Source organism: Micropterus salmoides, unplaced genomic scaffold (genome assembly GCF_014851395.1).
Source record: "Micropterus salmoides isolate LMB-PRFRI ecotype aquatic unplaced genomic scaffold, ASM1485139v1 Ms_hic_scaffold_5, whole genome shotgun sequence".
NCBI classification, from domain to species: Eukaryota; Metazoa; Chordata; class Actinopteri; order Centrarchiformes; family Centrarchidae; genus Micropterus; species Micropterus salmoides.
The window spans coordinates 4,546,778-4,564,471 of record NW_024044237.1 but is presented as its reverse complement, the minus strand read 5'-3'; the positions used below and the strand labels follow the sequence as shown (position 1 = coordinate 4,564,471).

The window sequence follows — 17,694 nt, the reverse complement described above, 5'->3', positions numbered from 1 at the left end:
AGCCTGACCTTGTTGAAAGTTCAAACATACACCTACCAACATCATTAAAGCTCACTAATAAACATGTTTCTTGCTTGTTTACTATAATCCATACACATACAGAAAGATAAAACCAATTTTTGCATTTTTGCCGGAGTTAGGCTATGGGTTGGAGCAATTAGCTTAGCATAAAAACAGCCTTAAGTCACATGGTGACCCTCAGTGATGTCATGCTTCATATCAGAATCAGTTTTATTGCCAGGTATGTGTACACATACGAGGAAGTGTAGACAACACAAATATACACACTATGAACAAAAACAATATAGACAGATTGACAAATAGTGCAGAGATACAGGAGTATGTACTGTACATGTCGGAGGTGGATGTGATATACAGGTACACATACATGCATCCATGTACACAGTGCAATAAAGCATAGTGCAAAGGATGTTGTAATAAATTGTATGTATTTTGTGCAGGAGTAATGACTTGAGGTAGGTGGGTTTGGTATACAGTATCTACAATATGACAATATAACAGTATGAACAGCACTGAAATGCTGATGGTGAATAAATAAATAATAAGTGTTTATTAGAGGCAGAGTTACTGGGTTATTGCACAGGAATTGTTCCTGACACCGTGAGTCAGAAATCAGCTATTCATCAGAGTGATGGCTTGTGGAAAGAAACTGTTCCTGAGTCTGTTGGTTTTGGCGTACAGTGCTCAGTAGCGCCTACCAGAGGGGAGGAGCTGGAACAGATTGTGTCTGGGGTGAGATGGATCTGCAGTGATGTTTCCTGCCCGACTCTGGAAATGTAAGTCCTGAATGGAGGGCAGTTTGGCACCGATGATCTTTTCTGCAGTCCTGACTGTCCGTTGTAGTCTGCTCCTGTCCTTTTTGGTGGCAGATCCAAACCAGACAGTGATGAAAGTGCAGAGAACAGACTGGATGATGGCTGTGTAGAACTGGATCAGCAGCTCCTTATGCAGGTTGAGCTTCCTGAGCTGGCGCAGGAAGTACATCCTCTGCTGGGCCTTCTTGATGATGGTGTCTGTGTTGGGCTCCCACTTCAGGTCCTGGGAAATAGTGGATCCCAGAAACTTGAAGGATTCCACAGCAGACACAGGGCTGTTGAGTATGGTGATGGGGGGCAGAGTGGGGGGGGCTCCACAATCATCTCCCCAGTTTTGAGCGTGTTAAGCTCCAGGTTGTTCTGACCGCACCAGAGAGCCAGCTGATCAACCTCCCGTCTGTAGGCCGACTCATCACCGTCCCGGATGAGGCCGATGACCGTTGTGTCGTCAGCAAACTTCAGGAGTTTGACAGATGGGTCTCTTGAGGTGCAGTCGTTGGTGTAGAGGGAGAAGAGCAGTGGGGAGAGCACACACCCCTGGCGGGCGCCAATACTAGTACTCCTGGTGCTGGATGTGATGTTTCCCAGCCTCACCTGCTGACCCCTGTCAGTTTGGTGCTGATGGTGTTGAACGCCACAAACAGGATCCTTGCATATGTCCCTGGAGAGTCGAGGTGTTGCAGGATGTAATGCAGTCCCAAGTTGACTGCATCATGTTGTATGTTTCTTTTTGCAGTTGTTGAGTTTTGATTTTTGTTTTTCCCTCTGAGATTCTTGCCAAGAGAGTTATACAGTTAGTGAAAAGAAAAAATCTTTACTTTATTTAACAATGACTAAAGCCTTCAAACTTTCACAAAGCTGTTAATATGCCTAGCATAAAGGTATCACATATCTAATATTACCATACAGTTACTGATGTTTTAACATTTAAAAAAAAATCTTAGTATCTTAAACCAAAGGTAAACTAGGAACTCAGTATTTTTTCGTTTAACTTGCATAAATGATGTGTAAAATCTTTGTGTGACAGTTTAATTTTCACTGACAATATTTAATGAACATCAAAGTTTGTGTTCATTCATCAAAGTTTTACTAAATCTTTTAAGGCCTGTGTGTGAGGAGAAAAGTTAGAAAAGAATCATCAAGGACAGTGGAAGGAGTAAGGAAAAAAGGAGTGTGGTTAAGAGAAACAGGTAGCACTAGTGAAAGACGGCGCCTTAGTGCATGAATCTGTGCTATGATCCTGGTTTTTCTAACAGTGATTTTAGGCCCTAAAAAACACATTCAAGGTAGGATGTGAGGAAGATGAGAACAGAGAACCTACAGACAGAAAGGATGGTTAATAAGGGATGAAATCAAATCAAATAAAGGACAATGGGCAGTGGTAAGAGCAAATAGTGTATGGACAGAATGATGGATGAAGATGAAACCAAACCAGTGAATGAGGACATTGTGCCAACAACCCAACAAGCTTTCTATGAGCAACATGTAGTGGTTAATCTCAGAGTCATCCCAGATGACCATAAAATAGTATTCTGGCACACTGAAAGAGTGTTGGGAAATGGAGCATGGAAGTTCAATTCTTGACCATTGGGAACAGTATATGCCACAAAATATTGTCAAGGTAGTATAGAGTATAGGGCTTGAGTATAGCTTTCAACCACATCTCTCAGTCTTCAGCAAATGGAGCTGACTCGGGTGTCATCATGTCACCTAAGTATGGATCAGATGTGAACGCTCTCCTTGATCTTTCTCCGGTCGTCTACAGACTCCCGCTGTTTGTGGCTGGTTTGGCTTAGGGTGGGTGCCAACATAAAGGGCAAAAAAACAACATTTGTCATTTGAAAAGTCATTGCTTCATTGGCCAATTAAATACACAGAAGCAGATATTGCTGGAATCTTCCTCTGTAACATGAACGATCTATTGTTTACCTTTTGTATTGGTAAGTTGCTTGCACACAGCTCTGCCAGTGCCCAACTAACACCTTCTAAAGTTGGCAGTAGTTGGTTTCAGTTTTTACAGTGTTCAAAAAAACCAACTGTCAGTTCCACACTGCCCAGACTGGAACTACCCAGACAGACTTTTGTTGCCTATTTTTTCTTATTTAATTCACAATGTCAGTGTCATTTTGGCCAGTGGAAAACTACTTGTTACTGGTCGTATGGGCCCTTTAAAGGTATTTCAACAAGTTAAAAGGACTGGGCAAGCTATCATCAGCCATAACTCAAACAAACACTCATAGCTAAAATCAATTCATTTTGAGAACTTTTCATGCGGCATTCAGACCAAACGCAAATTTTATCCTCGCAATGCTTTCCTCGTGGGGGTTTTATTGCTGGACAACTGCCAAGTGTACACACACCGCGCAATAAATAGCATAAACATATGAACTGATGCTTTGTCAGGTCTGTCAGCAGGAGAACAACTTATAAAATGTTTGTTTTCTGAATGGAGTTCGGATTGATCAGGGCTATGCAATGCTAACTTGTTCACAGTAAAGTACAACGATAGCTGGAATAAAGGTAGTTCAACTTCTTCTCTTTCTTTTCTCCAAGCAATGTCCAGTTTTGTCCATTTTTTATATAAATATGAAGTAGTAGTCCAACAGAACTATGGGTGCCCACCGACGCTAACAACAACACTGGAACCGGATGTGCACAGAAGCTAGCTGGTGAGAAGCTTGAGTGAAGATAAATCAGCGCTGCTCCTGGATCTTCTCCCCCAAGTTTAGCAGCTCTACGCCTGCCAGCAGAATTTCAATCCCTCTCTCCCTCTTCTCTGCCTGGTCCTCTCCACACAACGCTCTGAAGCCGTCGGTGACGTATGGACATTCTCAACGCTGATAGGCTATCGCGACTCAGCATCATGTGACTTTTTTGCTAGAGTTGAAAATGATGTTTTTTGTAATTTTATGTAAATGCACCGCCCCCAACGCTCGCTTCACTTTTGTTCTGAAAGCACCTTTAGTGATAAGTAGCATGGCGGAATCAGTTTTTTTGGCAAGTGTAAAACTGCATTTGCTATGGGCTGTATTGTCCATTTAAATGAATTGCAACTGGTAATAAGGACTGATTGAACTATAATATGTCTTTTTGGCCAGTGCAATACTACAAACTACATAAGTAAACTGGTAAAAAGATTGGTTGGCACAGAGCAAGCAAAAATAATGTCATGTGGAGAATTGCAAGAACCATGTTAATTAAAGACTGCAGTCTGTTTTCCAAATATAAACAAGGACATTAAACATAGGCCACCAAACAAAAATTTCATCAGCAATAATAGGCTAATTTAAGCCTTTAATGTTTTGAAAACTACAAACACTTCAACTGTGATTATTCCGTTACGAGAAACATTAACGCTTCACAAAGACATACCTTTGCTATTACCGCGGACATGAAGTGATTAACTGTTTGACTGAAAGCAGCTGTAGATGTCTAGATACTGGGGAGGGCAATCACTTTTCTGCGGATAAACACTTTTCGGCACCTCCAGCACATGTTCTGATTCAGATTGTGCACGAAGAGTAGAGGCTGTTCACAGACGGTCTGTTGTCAGTGAGAGAGAGAGGAGTAATGGACACTTTGCTAACCTACTTCGACATCAACGAAAATTGTGCACGCTGGCATTCCGCTTGTGAATAGGCTTTAGTTGTCAAGGTAACACTCTCAGAATGTTGCGGTTTGTTGAAAAACGGCGCACACTGGTCCGACTTTCTACGACTCCACCCAACCCGACTAAACATGTCAAACTCTAAAGACTCCATCCCACAAACACCGACTGACAGCACACACTGATCCAACAGTTGGTTGGAGTCACTTAACTTAACTTAGACCACCAGAGCATCCTGGTGGTCTAAGTTAAGTTAATAATTTTTTATCATCACTTAGCCTGGTTTGAAAGTGCCTGCAAACAGTACAGTAAGATCTAATGATTAAGGAGCATGGTTTTCACATTAAAAAGTATAAAAAAGTCTGACAATACCAATACCAACGAATGAATAATGTATGAATATTAGGTAGAACACCTTGTAGCATTGTGCTAATTTGCTGCTTGGATTTTAATCTTCTTTACATCCACCTAATCAGCCTCTGTAAATTGAGGACCTTGGTCTGTGGAGCTTGGAGTGTCTGCAGCTTTTCATTCCAGCTAAACCCTACAGCAGCTAATATAACAGATTAACAAAACAACTTGAAAAGATGAACAAACCTGTGAGACGGGCCACTGTGATGTTAAGATCAGTGGTGCATAATTTAGAAACACTACAGCTACTACTCGATCACTGCTGTCATCATGATCCTATAATTTCTTTCATATTAGCAGCTCCGCTCCACAAATCTGCCCACAGTAGATGACAAATACATGCAGCGGAGGTAATATCCATCTTAGACTCTAACACAATAAAAGCCGATCTGTGTCCTTATTTAAGAACTTTAACATCTTTAGATTTCGTCATGTTGTCATGGCGTGTGTTGTAATAGGGAGCTGATGCAATGCAGTAAAACAAGGGAAAGTGACGAAGTGAGTGAGCTGAATTCTGCTGCTCTCTTTCAGCTACAGCCTGCTGGCAAGTTGTGGAAGGAGGGGAGGAAAACACTCAAAAGCACAAGTGTGTGTCGAAGTTGCGTGCATGGTAAAACTGCACACACACACACACACAGACACGCTGCATGACTCTGTTTAATTATCTAGGAATGAACTGCGAGAGCTGGCTGTGAGGAGTGACTGTGTGTAATGTATGTATGTGTGGATGTGGGTGCATCTGTGTGCAATGAGTCTTTACTTTGCATGTGGTGTGTGTGTGTGTGTGTGTGTGTGTAAGTTATTATTAGAGAGCACAAGGGAGCAGTTGGTTATGGGGAAACAGAAGGAAAGCCGAGCTGTAATTCCTTTCCTCGTGAATCATTCATGAGCATTTGTATGTGTATGTGTAAACATGCAAACATACGTGTGTGTGTGTGTGTGTGTGTGTGTGTGTGTGTGTGTGTTGGGGGAGTGGGGTGGGGTGTTCACGGCCATCTAGCACAGGAGCAGCTCCAGCTGTGGCTCCTATAAAACCACAACAATGGCAGTTTGTCAAATCAGAAGCCCGTACTATGTCCTTCTATTAAACCAACTGAAGGCTGCGGGGGCCATTTTCACTGAGTTCACCAGAACCCACCATTAATCTGGCCTTACATCAACCATCGATTTCCATTATCTTCCCAAAGCTTTGTGGGAAAGAGCTGTCTTGTTGGACAACTATATAAAGGCGACAGCGATGTGGTTAGCACTGTGAATCAAAAAGGGGAAAATTAGCATCTTGTAATGTAATGTTGAAGTTGGGGGAAGAATTTGACCCAAATTTATAATCAAACATTTACCCTGGTGCATCCAAGTTAAGCATAAGTAGTCAGTCCTTCCAGGTATTCATGTTCTTTGATCACATTACAAAAATGCATCAAATTCTTAAATATATATTGAGATATTATGCATTTTGCATATGCTAGTCCGACCCAAATTTGACACTAAAAATGATCTTCTGTATCTCTTCCCAGAAGGCAGCAGGGTGAACAGGCTGTGGATGGGTGGGTGCTGTCCTTTAGTATCCTTTGGGCTCACCGATAGCACTGATGCTCGGGAGATGGGTACCAATGACAGTTTTAATCTCCCTCCGGTCCTGGGCCGTGCACATCCCATGCCAGTTGGTGATGTATCCAGTCAGGATGCTTTCTATTGCTCCTCTGTAAAAGTTAAGTTTGCCTGACAGACCCGGCCACTCCCTCCTGCCCTACAGTAACCCCTTTCCTGCCATTCCTCATAACCGACCATCTCACCAGCTCCCCATTTCTCTGATTAGCCTTGCAATATATATACCAGTCCATCTCCACTCTGCCTGATGGTGTGCATCTGCCTTGCTTTACAGCATTATTCTGCAAGTCTGATTCTGCCTGCCTGATTTACTGCCTGCCCCACGGTCTTCTGATTCTCAGCTTTGCTCCTTACTAGACGTGTTTGCCTGATCTGACTATCTACCTGGTTTTGACCCTTGCCTGACTGAGTAAACTTGGACTTTTATCTTGCCTGCCTGTCTGTGACTTGTGCTCTTGGGTTCAAGCTGTGTCTGTTGAATGTGTAACTTGTAACTGTTGGCTAGTAAATTTGTCAAAACGACTTTATAAGTTTATAATATGTCAATGTTGTGTTTACAACTTGTTCCAATGCTTCCAAGTGACCAAAACCGATAGAAGTAAGTGCATTATGAATGTAGAACACTTGTAATGGAGTAGTTTTTACTACTTACTACTTTTACTTTTTATGCATGAAAGCACATAAATGCTTCTAAGCTTGGATAGTGACTGAATGAATGAGGTTAAAGAGGGATTAAAATGACACTTGTTAGCAATGTGGCTAGGACTCTGTGATAGAGAAGAACTCATTCAGGAGGACCTTTATGGTATCAAGGTTGAGAGGTACCAGTTGCAAATTCTGCATCTGGTAAGGGTGCCTCCTGGGTGCTTGTCTTTGGAGGTGACCCCAGGACACACTTGAAGGATTACATTTCCCCTGCCAGCCTCGGAGAACACGTGGTTCTCTGAGAAGGCTCTGGAAAAAGCTGCTAGGGAAAAAGGACATTTGATCTACTCCTATGTAACTATATTCTTCAAAAAAACTTATGTAAAGCTATAATCTGCAAAACAGTGATTGCTAGAGCCAAAACTGTGTGACTACTTCCTGGACCGTATGAGCAGCCTGCCATAGAAGGGTAGAACGATCCTTTCAGCATGTTCAGAGACTCAGCTAGTCACACTCACAACATGATTTGAAGATGATTTTTTACAGCATTTTCATACAAGCATTCATCGCCAACAGGCTGTTGCTCTGCATCTATATATAACATCTCTATCATCTTTCAGCGCCACGGGAGATTCATCTGGAGGTCGTGGTGGCTGGAAGAGAGATACAAAAGAAGTGAAATTTTCAATTAACCTACTTTGATCAGTCTCTTTAGTGTTTTTTGTTTTTGGGTGGGAGGAGATGTGCAGTCGTTCTGTGTGTCTTTTCCAATTTAGTTTCCTGTTATCGTGCGGGTTCATCACACACCCACTCCTTCTCACTGTGCTGGGATTAAGACAACAGATTCCTTGCCACAGTCAGCCTACACGGTGGATTAAGACCAAAGCAAACCCCAGGTTGTTGCTCTCATTTTCTCGTCTGTTTCTCTTGCTCTCATTCAGAAGCAGCCCTCTCCCCTCCTAAGTGAGCCTCTTCAAGAGGATGAGCCCAGCTTATGGCTGAAAATGTGCATTTTGGCGATTAAGGCCACTTGATGGATATCACACCACAGTCGTCAGCTCATGCTATAAAGAGCTTCTGACCCTGAAATGCCAATTTGTATTGCTTTTTTTGCTTTAATTTGGATTTTAAGCGTCCCCATGAACTTGTGACTCAGACAAACATGAAGAAGTGATTGATTTGTACACATCCCAAAGGTGCAAGAGAGTAGCTCATTTGTCATGTGCTTGGACACTGTTGGTGTGATAATTCATGATCACATATGATCAGCGCAATGTGTCCTAAAAGACAAAATAATTATCATCGCCTCCCAAAACAACATATATGACCATAAGACGTTACAGAAGTCATGTGACGTGAAACAGTTCCAGTTTGGTCAGGTTTAGGGAACAAAACTACCTGGTTAGGTTTAAGAAAAGACTGTGGTTTGGGGGGGAAAGGTGGGGGAAAGGTGGGGGGCTTGATTTACAGAGGCCCTCTGTACTCACTGCAAGTGTAATCCATACTAAGCACGTCAGGGCATCAAGCTGAGGAAGGAGGCATCCAGAGCCAGCATCTTGACCCTCAGGCTTACTTACATTAAGGCCATAGTAGACGATTACCTAGCTACTGACCTTAATCCGCTTTAGGGCCGTTATGGCCAACTGGGTGGGAGACAGAACAAATGTGTGCGGTCAGGTGTAACATGAGAGTGAGTCAGTTCTGCCAGCTAATGATGTGACAAAAGTTGATAGCTGTGTTGGTGGAGAGCAGCTTCAAATGGAAGCCCCTTTCTGCCAATTAAAGAAAAAAATAAATGAATAGGTATGCATGATAAAGTCAAAAAGGGACAACATTTTGAATTACATCATAAATAAACAGTTATTTAGATCGGTGCTTCATTTGGGACCTCTATCCTTTTAGGTTAATGTAATATCAATGTCTGTGGTTCTTTCTGTTGCAATGAGGTTGTCAAGTGATTCTTCCACTGAGGTCTGCGAGGCACAAAACCAACAATCATTTGAGCTTGTGGCCAAACTGGCATCTGCTTTTCTTAACTTTTGCATGAGCTTGTAATAATATTGGCTATTTGTTTTCCATGCAAACACACAGGCAAATAGAGAGAATATAGACAGAAACTCTCCTACTGAAAAACAACAACACACTCTCAGCAGGAGAATGAGACTATGTTTACATGCCACTGGAAATAAACCAAGTGAAGAGAAAGGTTTTTAAGATTAGATTTATTTGGAATAACTAACTTTAAAACAATGTGCAAAATGTTAAGGTACTTCAATGCTGACACATAACCTTGCTGGTTTGAAACAAAATTATTATGTTTAAGTTAATTGATTTTTCAGTTTGACATGAGTCAATAAAGAACTTGCAAAGTGTAACAGAAAAAAACCATAGTCATTGTAGCTTTACCAAGTTATTTTCATTTTCATCAAGCAGAAATACAATCTGAATTAAAGCTGCAAGCAGCGTTGAACGGGTGCTCGCCTCTACGTCTGCGAGCCTCGAGGGGAGTGACAGTTGCATCCTTGGCACGGGAAGTTGGCTGACATGGCTCTGAGAATCAGGCACTGCGTGAAGGAGTTCACAAGTTTCTAAAGGTCACTGATTTTAGAGAGAGAGAGAGAGAGAGAGATTATTGATGATCAATTGCTCATTAATTCTTAAAATTAAAAAAAAGGTGACATCTCAAATTTAGCCTGCAAGACACACTGAGATTTCAGGCACAACAAACTGAAGAACTGAACCCCTAAATGTGTCCCTTCTATCAACTGGTTCTGATACTGATCAAATAACAGTCAATACTGTTCAAATGTGACAAATACAAAAATATCAGATTTGATTAGTTAATCCCAAACTTCACACAGCTAGATGAAAAGCAACAGATTGTATTAGGAGAAGGAGGTGCAGCATACTTAGCTGCACAATATGTGACTGCATGTCGCAGACTGACGGACAAAAACGTCACTGAATGCCTGGTGTTTTATAACACGATGATAACAAACTGACCACATCATGGACCCAGAAGACATCCATTCTTTATCGGAAGAGAGTAAAGAGGTGGGCTCTACGATTGAGAGGTAAAATGAGCCATAAAAGACTCTGTGGATCATAAACAAAGACAATTTGTTTATTCATTAATGGAGTTTTTGTCAAGGCCCAGCCTGCTGTACTTTCCTGTCATGGCTGAGCAGTCAGAAACCATTGCTAACCTCAGGACGAGTTTGTCTTATTTTAATGTATTTCTATGTAAATTACTCTGAATTGCCTTGTGTCTGACTGGTGCTATGTAAATAAACTTACCTTGCCTTGTACAGGGATCCAAACCAAACCCTGTGTTTACTGACTGTACCTGGCAGCCCACACTGTATCCAGAGACGCTGCACAAAGGAGCAGGTGGGGTAGGTAAAATGTTGCTTCTAAAGAAATCCAGTGCGTGTCTCCCTCTAAATACACCTAGTGAAAAAAATAGAAAATCAATATGTGGCCGTCAGCATTGATAATTATCCAAATTATAATTATGGGAAACATTGTTTTCGCTATCATTCCCCTTCACCCCCAGACAAAGCAGTCTCTCCCAACTTTTTAACTAATATCATATTCAACAGCAGCAAGCAGCGTGTTTTTTACTAAACATAACATCTCTTAACGCCTTTGGCTGAAATAAAAAAATAAAGCAAGTACATCCTTTTGAACTACTGTTTTTCTAACATGAACACAGCATGTTTATAAGAGCAGTATTCAGTATTTTTACAAAACGTTACGTTAACACCACCCTCTCCCAACGAGTCCAGGCGAGTTTCTTTCTGTAAGTTCCACGTTGCTGTGCTTCTTTAGCAGATGCTTCAGTAAATTAATTGTCGCACAGAGTTTACACTAGACGACAATGCTCTTTGCATCTTAGACTGTGACACAATAAAGGCAGTAGCTACTTACAGCTGTGAAAGAACGCCTCTCTCCCTCGTTCTCCATTCTTCACTTCGAGGATGGTGTGTTCTCTAACGCAGTAACAGCGTTACTTGGATTAGTAACTGTAATAATATTACTGTTTTAGCAAAGTAATCCATTACAGTATTGGGAAAAGTACTAATATTATGTTACTGCCCAACACTGAAGCTAACCACCTACTGACTCCAGATATATAACACATCCTAGTCAGCAACATGAGACTGATATCCACCTTCTCATCTAACTCTTGGAAAGTTTAACAAAGCAAAACATGCACATCAGGAGGGGGTCGCATTATTCAGGTGTCAACAGACAAGTCGGCAAGACAGACCCTTCAGACAGCAGCTGCTGTCATTTACAATGCAATTAAGGTATGATGAAATTGAGTAACTGACATATGAAATAATGTGTGTTACCATAATAAGTGTACTACCAATTTTAATTGGACAGATACGTAATATTTCTTCCAATGACGAAAAAAAAAAGAAAAGAAACAATAGCCCAAAAAATGTCCGATAACATAATTCCAATCATCCTCCCTGTCCCCCTGAAGAGAATGAAATGGAGTGGAAAGAAAAGAGGAATGTGACCTAACTGTCACGGCTACACACTGGATGGATGGATGGATGGATGGATGGATGGATGGATAGGTAGAAAGATGCTTTATTGTCATTGCACGTTAAACACAATGAAATTTGGTTTGGCAGCAGATAGGAGGGGCAGGGGGAGACCAGGGTCGGGTGAGGAGTTGCCTGGAGACTGACGAAGAAGGATGTAGGTGTGGAAGGAGCCGAGGATGAGAGTTTGCCCGGGGCACATCGATTAAACACGTGGTGGGGGGGTATTGACCCCGGGGGCCATGGCGCTGTCAGGAGTATTTAGCCTGGTTTGGCTGCAAGCTCTCCCCTGTGGTTTTCATCAGTCTCACGGGGACAGGCTTCTGTCAGGCAGAACTGACAGCATACACACTACCAGGAGCGCACCTGCTGACACACTGCCAGCGACAGAATTCCTAGAGAGACGTTCAGGATTTGTCTATTGTACAAACTCGGTTTGTTGTTATAGTTTTCATGCCTCTCAGTAATAAGAACGCTTTACTTATCAACTGATTCAAATCCGTATGTGGCAACAGACACAGCCTTAGAATGGAGAGGATTTGGGCAATTACATAAGCAATCAAACAGGTTTAAAAACTACAGTTAAAAACTACTCGGTTTAATCATACTGTCTGAATCACATATTTGGATATGATGGCAAACAGTTAACATCCAGTAGTTATTGAAGTGATCATATGACTCCTGTTGCGCACACACATACTGTAGTTTCACAATGCAATGGACAGCTGTATCACACATTTACTGTGCATCCTCTTTCAGTTTGCTTTAAAAGCGGTTATTTTTAGAGAATTTAAAACCTGTCTTGGGGTGTCCTGATGGCCTAGAGGTTAAGGCAACATCCCGGGTTTGTGTCCAGCTGGAGGCCTTTGTTGCACGTCATTCCCTGTCTCTTTCTCTCAGAGCTGGCCCTAATCTTCCCTAATCAAAATTGAGTTAGAGGGCCCTCTGAATGTTGTGTGTGGCAAAGAAGAAGCATCTCTTATTTTCCCGCTGTCTTTGTTGTTTAGCACCAAAACACCAAAGCACATTCCTTATATGTGAAAACCTACTTGGCAATAAAGCTGATTGCAATGGAAAAACAATAACTACCCTATTACTATCAAGACTAAACTGAGCAGCCTGACCCATCAGCCGCCAGGGCAGCTGATTTGCAATTATAAACAACTTCATTAATAACCATATGCTTATTATGATGCTTGATAGAGAAAGCTGTTTTTCCTTTTATTTTATTCTTTTGTGCAAAATTCTCATTCAATTCTCGGTGCGCAACATGTCATTTGCTAATTTAAGTTGAAGTAGCTGGATGCAAAACTCTTTATTTGCTAGGCTAGATCAAACCCTAACTAGCTGGATGCAAAACATGTGGTTTGGTCATTGGCAAGCTGACTGCAAAATATGCACCTAAAGACACTGGTTATGGAAAAACATAATTTGCTCCAAAATAACTCCAGCAATCTTATGTGTGCTGAGATCTCATTATTCAGGAAACCAACATGTTGAGCCACACTTCTATCTATCTATATATAAACTGTAATAAAATCTGGAGCTTAACTAGAGTCAAATGTTGTCAATGTTTCCTTGCATGGATAAGGTGAGAGACATGTAGGGATGGACGGCAGAAGATGAATAATAAGACTTAAGGAAGGAGTGAGAGAGAAGGAGGGGGAGAGGAAACAATGTGGTTAACAGGAATGGCAGAGAAACATTATTTTAAGTCATAGTCATCTTTGCTTCAAGTAGATGGAGGGCGTCTCCATAAGCCCCGAGCTCTGCTCAAAAGCATGAGGAAGCCTAGAAAGCCTGCTTTGAGTGTGCCTCAGAGAAACGAAAAGCGTAATCTACTTTCCCTCACTCTCCCTCCCCCTGAAGCATAACAAAGAGCCTGGGTAGAGTGTTTGTGATGCTAATTCTGCAGGAATAAATATGCAACACAATTTTCAGATGCTTAAAGAGCGAAGGAAAGACGAAGAAGAACGGTGATGGAAAAAGAAACGGTGCTTTAGGGGGCTGCCAGGAGGGAGTAGACTAATCCGTTAACATATCCAGTGTATGAAGGAAACAGGAAATTGGAACATGTTGCTGATGAAATGGGAGAAAAGGCTGAATTGAACGAAGAGCAGCCAATCTCAGGTGTTAAAGCATTACCTGGTGACTGGGCAGTGGCTTAGTTCTGCTCATCCTGTATGAGATGGATGACTCTTGTCTCACTGGAACAATGCACATCTGAAAGTCTACATGATGCCGAATCCCGCGGGACAGCTCTTATCCTTAGAAACACAGCTGCAGCCATCAGTCAGCGTGTTAAAAGCCTTAATAATATGGGGCAAAGTACTAAACATGCCCAGTTGTCTCAGAATAAAACTTTATCTCTCTGTTAATCCTTGGGCGGCCTGTTTCTCTTTTCTCCTCCCAGCTGCCTCTATCCTCATGCACAGCTCCCCCTGAATAAGCTACAGTGTATACACTAGGACTGAATGACTAGAGGAAAATGGTTAAATGAGATTTTTCAGGCCAATATTGTGATCAAATTTTGTAAATTCAAATACTGGCCTGTAATTCTGGTCTACATGGTAGTAAACAAGATATGCTTTGTACTAATGGTTGTTGTTGAGGTCCTCCCAGGGTTACCAAAGGGTCAACTTCTAAGTAAAGTTTTCTTTAGAAAATGGAATAACACTGGTGGTATAGCAGCGTTACACGTTATTATTATTATGAATAAAAATGTTTTATATTAGACTACTGAACCTAATGATATTGTTGACCAACTGCTTCACAGCCCTGAGTGCTGAAAATATTAAGAGGTTTTAAGTTTCTCTCACTTAATAAATCCTTATTCCATTTTCACTAAGGCTCTCTGTTGACATGAGGAGATCACGTGATTTCTCTAGCCTTAAAAGATCAAAATAATAGATCTAATAGTAATGCTTCTTCTTTGATGGAACCATCTTTGATCAAGCATAACTAATACAGAAAACTGGCATTCAGAGAGCATAATTAAAATAAACTATTGACAGCAGAGCATTTCTTTGTTGTTACTGCCATCTCACAGAACTTCAATATTATTAAGACTTTCTTAACAGTTGTGATAATAACTGGTGAAATCAGCTGCAGGCAGCTTAAATTGTCATCTACAGCTTAAGATAAATAAGACCATGTAAGTAATAATTAAGATTGTAGCTGGTGCAATTTAAAAATTGTACTCAAATTGCAGTTTAAACATACAAATCAAGATAAATTGGTCAGCCCTACCACACATAGAATAGTAATATGCATATATTATAAATGGCAGGGTTGCCCTCTGAGGAAAGGAAAAATGATAAATGGGTCTGAACTGGAACCAGCATCAATGTGGGAGAAACAAAAATGAGATTTAAACCTAATTTGAATAACCCGAATCTAAGATGATATACTGCGGAGCATACAGAGGGGATAGCCCAATCCGTCAATCGAGGGGAAGACGAGGGAGGTGGGGGTGTTTAAGAGGCGAGAATAGGGCGAAGAGATGAAAGGAGGGAGAGGGGATCGAGATGAGAGGCGGGGAGGCTGGAGAGGTGAGCGGAGAGGATCGAGAGGGAGGAGGAGGTGGGTGAAGGAGATAGCAGCGAGAAGATTAAAGCTACTTCCGTTCGGTGTTGGCCCAATTAATGGTTAACCAAATGCCCAAGCACGGAAAGATCCTCTCCCCTCCTCTTATCCCTTTCAACCCTTCTCAGGGCCACACACAGCAACGTGGCAAGAAGATGCCGCAGATGAAATATTTACAAAAGGCAATCATTTGTTTATATCCCTGACAGGAATAATTGTGATTAATGTTTTATTCATGCCGTATTGTTTATTGTCTCCAATCTGAAGAGAATAGGTCGCCTTTTGAATGTCAACTGAGACGGCCAATTATGGAAGTGTGATCCTTTTGTTGCTGCAGTATGTTTGAGAGTGAGCCTTTTGTGGCTTGTCTTTCAAAGAAACAAGGAGCCTTCGTTTGTTCTGCCGGAGGGGGGCTAGTGTCACCGTCTCTCCTAATTGGCTGACACTGAGCCTTCATGATAGGTGGGGTGCTGAGGCGGAGGAGGCGAAGAAGAAAAGGAAAGGATGGAGGTAGGGGGAGGGAGGCCCAAAGGTATACAAGGAGGTGGTAAAGACAGTGTGTAAAGCGTGTTTACTGAGCCGTGCTGATCAGAAGCGACGTTCAGTTTAACTGTGTTGACAGGCAAAAACGCTACATAGCAAGCATGCGCATTTATATGGGAGTTAGTTCACAGGAGTCCTAGCTGAGGCGAGCTGCATTCAGAGCAGTTTAGCATAAGAGATTCCAAACTCAGTAGTTGAGCAATGTGATAATTAGATAGACATCACCCAATTCTCAATTTGAATAAAACACTGGCCCGGTCAGTACACCCAAATCACGCACACAGCTGTTGAGTACCAAAAGTTGGTTCTGTTCAGATTTGTATTGTTGTTTATTTTTTCGGAAACTGGTAATAAACGATAAATCTATTACCATAGTCACAGTGGAAGAAGAGGTATTCAGAGGATTTACTTACAGGTTTACAGGTATTTTGGCTGATAAGACCTCGCATTGTTTAATACCTGTCTGACTACAGGGATAACCTTGGTGAGTAACATATTATCACAACTGATAACCATAATGGCCTAAACAGTCTACGTAAGACCATTTTGTATTTTTCTTTCCTTTAAAAGGACGTGCACAGTGGGTGTTTGCTCTGCTTTTTACTGTAAAGTCCTAGCAGATCAAACTTGGATTAATGTAGGCTAAGACACAGATGCCAGCTGACACCAGTGCACATTTGAATAAGCTTTGATTCACACAGGTACCTCTTCATTCACTTAATAATAAATCTGAAAGCCTTTGAGCATACCCACCATGCATCATACATATAACATGATTTTAGAGCTTGTTTGAAGTGAGAACAGCTGCGGAGGCTGCTTCACAACATTAGCACTGGTGACTCTATTAGTCTTGAAGGCTTTACAATGTAGGGAGGAAGTTGCACTTTACTAAAAGCCTTTCCGTTCACACGTCGAGGGATACTAATGAGACAAGTGAAAATTCCACTGCTGTGTTTCCTATTCTATGGGAGTCTATTTCTGCCCAGAAACAAAACAAAAAACAGGGTATAACAGAGTTAGACATGGTCAAATAAATCATTTTTTGAATTTTTAGATTTACAAAGTCAAAATTATGAGATTACGAGATGATTTGTTAAACTTAACAAACAAGAAACTATCAAATCTATGTTACACTAAAGATAATAAGTCAAAACGTATATACTAAAGAACATATACTAAATCAAAATATTAAAACATCAAAAGTTTGAATTATAGAGACAAAATTACAAAGTCAAAAGAAATTAAATTATGAGATTATTCAAAGAGGTAATACTTTACAGTACAGCATGTAATAACACGGTAATAGTGGTTTAATAATTTGTAATACCATTTAATCACTAAAGTAATAACCAGGTAATATTAGACTTGAGTTTAGGTAATAATATAAAAAGGGCCCAAAATGGGTAATTATGGGGAAACATTTAAAGATGGCAACAGATAAATGCCAGGACAATCTTACCCAGATACACCAGTGTCTAATACTAAGCTATCACATGGTTATGACTTTGGTAATTACATCTTTTATTTTCAAACTATTATCTCACTATTACGTTATTACCGAGCTGTATTGTAAAGTGCTACCCTTATATTGTATCACACTACCTGTGCCATCACTGCTCTGATGGCAACAATTGCTTAAATTAATATTAGCTATCAAAATGTCCTTTCTGTGTTATTGTACAATGTTTAGTTACATAAAAATAGCTTTACAAACTTGACCTCCTACCTACTGACATTATTCATGTTTCATATGTATTGCTGTGTGCACACTGTGAGCCCTCTACACAAAAAACATCCATAAAGGCCTATCTATGCAAACACAGCGAGACGAGAGCCTTAACGTAGTGTAAAGCCTAGTATTTCAACATCAGTGGGGTCCCCAAACAGCAGAAGAAAGACA

The 17,694-nt window shown here is 41.1% G+C and overlaps 1 long non-coding RNA gene across 1 annotated transcript; it reads right to left on the bottom strand.

Annotated features, from left to right (window-relative positions):
• Positions 1-9,328: 9,328 nt before the first annotated feature.
• Positions 9,329-13,955, bottom strand: LOC119888999. Its single transcript, XR_005441981.1, has 3 exons — positions 13,812-13,955; positions 10,405-10,557; positions 9,329-9,705 (listed from the first exon to the last, which is right to left on the bottom strand). It is a non-coding gene; the product is annotated as an uncharacterized LOC119888999 (long non-coding RNA).
• Between the last annotated feature and the right edge of the window lie 3,739 nt (positions 13,956-17,694).